Here is a 5,855-nt window from a genome sequence, read left to right as displayed (position 1 = left end):
TTTTCAAAGAAGTAACTGTGTTACTCTCCTACAGTCCAGAAAGTTGATATTTACTCTTCAACTGCCATAAAATATTGTTTCTAGGAAAATGTATCTTTTAAATGAATGATTAAATATTTGTATTTCCAACTCTAACCAGTTTCTTACATATTACATCTGCTGAATTTTTTATAATTTCTCCCAATGACTATAGAGTTTTAGGAAATAATTACTCAGATAATTTTCCTTTTTTTCTTAATACTTGGAAACCTGCCTTTTTGAAAACATAAGGACATATTACAGTTACATATTACATATTACATATTACAGTTCTTGTATTATAATATAATACAAGAACTATTCTGCCAGTATATGAAAGAAAATAAATCTTATGAGGCCAAGTCAATGTGTACAATAATGTATTTTGGGCCAGGAAAAAAAATCATTAAGAAAACAGCTGAAAACAAGGAAACTATAATTAACACCTTGGTTCATTCATTCACTGGAATTTTATCAAAGAACCTAAGATTCTTATTTTGATTTTAACAGAGGATCTTTAAGCTGATATAAAATATGCTTGTATTTTTTAATATCACCAAATATATCTATCAAATCATATTCTTCCATTAAACCACAGGTACTTCATAGGATCCTTAATAGACTAAAAAATAATTCATTGCATTTTGATGTTGCCTAAATGCAGTTTATGTATTTCAGTGCATGTGTTTTTTCTTTATTCTTCCAATTTTATCATAATCTTCAAAAACATATTTAGCATGAATTTTGATGAAAGATTCTCCTCCCCAGAAAAAAGATAAATATCCTAGATCCATTGCATACCTTTTTTACAAACTAGAAATAATATACCTTGTTTCCAAACTGCAGGGAAGACAATGATCCCATAACTCAGGATAAACCGTATAACCAATATTTGTACTCATTCTATAGATTGATAAACCCATTTCTATATAACATCTGAACTTTTTTTCCACAGTTCAGTTTGGAAAAATGAATATGCAACAATTGAATCATAAAGACAAATAGATTCTTTGGGATGCACCCCTCCCCCGCCCCAATAATGTTGTTCTGCTAGATTCATTTTCAAAAGTTTCTGGCTTATTTATACAACCATACAACCTGGAGGAAATCTAATTATCCTTTATTTAGCCATATTCACACCAAATGTCTACTTAGTTTCCTTCATTTGAGTCAACTAAGGTAGTTTATAATGTTATTTAACCACCTTAGATTTGCAGTTTTCCATTAGATAGGTACCACTGTGTACTTATTTCATCCTTTAGCCATTAGTATAATCTATTTCTCAATTTTATTAATTGCTGCCTTTGTCAAATAAGACTTTTGGATGGTGCTCAATATATGCAAATTATGATTCAATAAAATAATAACCCAATCATCAAAATAAAATCAGAAATAACATTGAGGAATTACATATAGCATAACATGCTTGGATGAATAACATCTTAACTCAAAGTCTAAAAGTGGGTAAAGCAGATTCCAAGCATATCTCCTTAGGAAAAGTATTCCAGATTGAGAGTTCTATTATGTAAAACTCTCTCCTGTAAAATGACATACATAAAATATACCCAGTGAGGAAGATGTTTGGAATAGTGCTTCAGCAGTAGATTTTTAACACAGCTCAGACTAAATAAAATAGTAAAATACTGCATTTGACAACAGTGGAGTTTGTCACAGTGTAAAAAGGTTATCTTAAGGTTTGATAGATCTGAAATTCTTCTAAAAATGTTGAGATTGATATATACTCAGAATAAATCTGAGTTAGCCCAGCTCTTATTACTGGTTCAAAGAATTTATTCTTTTGAGGGCTTTGTACAGGTCAAGTTAACCCTGCAATGCCTTATACCTATCATACTGGCCACAGCAATACATTCCTACTCTCCAGGAACTCCACCCCTGCACTCAGGAACTAATAGCAGATGTTTCTCAAATTCCACATGGCTAGATAAGTTGCTTCAGTGCTGACCAGAAGAGAGTTACATCTCTGCAGAATATCTGCTGAATGCAGAACACAGAAATAAAGCCCCAGAGTTTAAAAGGGCTTCTCTTCCTGCATTTCCAGTGAACAGACTTTTGGATATTCTTTTCATGGCCTTGAAAATAGGTGGCATCTGTTCCAGTTCTGCCTTGCTTGAGAATTGCTGTCCCTGTTTTATCAGATTCAGCTTCTTCAGTATCTGACAGTTAAAAGGTCACCTCTATGAACAGACATATGCTTAATTCCAGTTATGCAGAATACTTTCAGGACACCTCTACATGCTATGTCTGTATTGCTCCCATATATGTTCATATCCATGTAATCCCACAAGTTCATCTTTGTTTGACAGCTGAGCCAATCTATTTGCAATTTCAACTGTGGTTCAACCAAAAAGGCAATGAATTAGGTTTACTGTATAAGTACTGGAGTATTCTGGATATTGAGGTGTGTGTAATGATTGCCTATCCTAACAGAGTCAGACTCACAAGCAGGTACTTAATGATATCTGATTTATTAAAGAATAGTATGCAAATACAGAGAAAGCTGAGAATGAACAAAAGTGTGCCAAATACAAACTAAAAACCCTCGCTTCAAACGTAATCCCTCCCCTCGCCCTGCCGTTGCAAACTCCCCGCCCCCAGGTGCTGGTAACCGTTTGAACTGCCATCCTGGGAAAGTAACCTTGAACACATGAGATAACCCAAACACATTCCAACCCAGCAGCCAACAGATAACAACTCCCCGAGATGGAATCCTCCGCCCTTCCCAGATGAAACACGTATCAGAGAAATGACATGCGAAACGTTACGATGTACCAGCAACATAGGAACGGTGAACATGACAGTGTGCCATTTTCCATTTGAAGAAGCTTGTGTCTTCCAGCACTCTTGAACTCTTCCCTCCTCCATCTCACCAGCAGAGGTTAAGCCCCTATAATTTCACAGTATAATTTTCTATTATTTTAATAAAACGAATGGAGTAGTGTTCCCCCCCCCCACCATTCTTTATGCTCAGGTTATTTGACACCAAATAACAACAACAACAACAACCCATACAGATGTGGATAGTTGGGTGTCGTTTTCTCCTCCTTTGGTCAGTTGCGGAAAGCATTGCTTGCCTCATGTGGTTTTCTCTGTCTTTTGAGGTTAACAGCAGAAAGGACATTCATGGGATTGGTATAAAACTGTTTCTGAAGGTTTGAGGAGCAAAAAGGTAGTGTTATGTTATCTGAAGTTGGAACTAACAAACCACAAATGAATTTTGAAATTTGGAAAACCATAGTATGCTTGGGAGAAAGACAAGAAGCCACAAAACATCTATACATTGTTTATTGGGAAGTAGCTTCCCAAGCTTTGTAGGCAGGTGCTGCCACAGTTCTGAGGTTCTGTGCAATGGCAGACCAGATATCAGCATCAAATGTGTTTTATAGGTATTTCCCATGATGTGCTATTCCAGAACCTGTGAATATAGTCCTCTATATCAGATCACTCAAGCAGATGTTTGCTACCAAACCACTTTTTCATGTACTTGTGGCAGAGCTCATTTTAGTTCCTGTCAACATACGGGGCTTTGTGCTTAAAACTACTGTTTCAAAATGCATATATGAATGTCACTCTAAAATCCAGCCATACCAAGGCAAATATTTCAAGGCACTTGAAATGTGGAAGAGCAGTTATGCTATATGACAACCACTATGTTATATGATGATCTTTAATTGATTTCCAAGAAAACTGTCCTTCTTTGTCCAATGTCAGAAGTAAAAGCAGGCTGTTTTCATGGAAACCTTTTCCTTTTGAATAGCACCTTCAATTATCCTCTTAAAAATATGGACCTCTTTGCCAAGAAATGAAACATTGGGGAAGGGAAGGTGCTTAAATAGTTCCATCTCCTTCTGTTGCCAACTGTGCTTGTAAATACATCAAGCCAACTATACAGCAGCTGATATATAGAAGATCCAGCTATTGGTTACCATTTTGTTTCCCCAGTCCTTTTGCACTTGACACCACACAGTGCTGAGGGGAATCTTTGGTGGGGAAGCAGTATGACAAACAGTTGTGTTTTGTTCTTTCATCAGCTGTATTCTCACAATTCTCAATAACAGCTAAATTCTATATGCCCCACAGTGCAAGGGGTGAATGTCATTAAAAGGATAGGAGGATCTGCAAAAATCCCACAGTGGTCTATATTCACATTTGGACAATGTTTTTGTCATTCCTGCAACAGCTTTGAAAATGTTGGCTTGTAACATCCTAGGGCTAAGCAATCCATGAGTCATATTCAGCCTGTATCCCCATAGTCGTGGCCCCTAGAGCTTCCAAAGTATACTACTAAAACTCCATAGAAGCAAAAAAGAAGAAAGGAGGGCCACATGACACCTTACGTTCAGTGTTTCTAGATGTACTAATTTTATTTTATTTTTAATGAAATGGATTTGTGTAAACAGATGTACATGCTGATGCTTTGTGTTCATGTTTGAGAGCATGTATATGCATGTACAGAGAAGGTGCTGAAAGTTTCACCCGCACTGTTTTCTGGTCAAAACCTCCCAAGATACATGCATTTTTTCCTTCATGATGCAAATAGCAAAGCTCGGAGTTGCAATTTTGGTTGCAGAAAGGGTTAAATGCAGAGTCCCACTATTGCTGCAATGAGCAAGTTGCATAGCCATATTTCAATTTAAAATAAAATTAAACTGAGAGAGGAAATTAGAGTTCTACTATGAAACAGTATTTTATCCTGAGAAAAAAGCAGTAAAGAATAGAAGAATTTACTCCAAACTTTGCCAATTCAGTCATATTCCTATTCTGATCCTCCCCTCCCCATCACCTTTTAGGACTTGTTTTGATGCCTTATTTGAAGATCAGATTGCAAAAGAGACATTCTGGCTGTTCTAATTTTTTTTTTCTGGATTCTCACTAGTGAATTTCATTTCACAAAAATTCAGACATAAATCAGATTTTGGAAAAGGCAAGCTGTTTATGATATCAGGAAAGCTTTAGTTCTTCCCCTGCAATCTGTGTAGCAGTACATACAAATCAGCAGCGCAATGGGTTCAGGTAGTCTATAGCTGTTCAACCTGTAGTATGACAAATTCTTAGATATGGGAGCGAGGAATCCATGGATACCTGCAGGGCCGCAACTAGGGTCTGTGTCACTGGGGCAAACATGGATTCCGTGCCCATTTTGGCACCCCCCCCAGCACTCATTTTAGCACCCCACCAGTGCGGTCCCTGGGGCACATGCCCCGGTTGTCCCCCCACTAGTTGCGGCCCTGGATACCTGGTTCAGATAAAATTCACTGACTCCTTGGTTATCTAATGCTGAAACACTAAACACCGCACTTCCATGGTCTGTAGCACTTTTCATAACTTAGTGTTCTCCAAAGGTATTGGATGATAACCTGGTAGAGGACAACCCCCCCCCCCAATTAAAGTGATGCCTCTCTTTGCTGCCATAATTGGAGATCCTAGGACTCTTACAAAAAGATTATAATCTTAATCCATTTAAGTGTGGGACAAAACTCCATATAATAATCTCCTTGAAGAAGATGTACATTTCTTTACTGGAAATAACGTCTTCCAGTAATCTTTCCAGAAGATCAAACCAGTCCATCCTCCAGGAAATAAAGCCAGACTGCTCACTTGAGGGAACGATATTAAAGGCAAAACTGAAATACTTTGGCCACATAATGAGAAGACAGGACAGCCTGGAGAAGATGCTGATGCTAGGGAGAGTGGAGGGCAAAAGGCAGAGGGGCCGACCAAGGGCAAGGTGGATGGATGATATTCTAGAGGTGATGGACTTGTCCCTGGGGGAGCTGGGGGTGTTGACGACCGACAGGAAGCTCTGGCATGGGCTGGTC

The sequence above is a fragment of the Candoia aspera genome, chromosome 4, assembly GCF_035149785.1.
Source record: "Candoia aspera isolate rCanAsp1 chromosome 4, rCanAsp1.hap2, whole genome shotgun sequence".
In the NCBI taxonomy this organism is placed as follows: Eukaryota; Metazoa; Chordata; class Lepidosauria; order Squamata; family Boidae; genus Candoia; species Candoia aspera.
Note: the sequence above shows the minus strand (reverse complement) of the source record.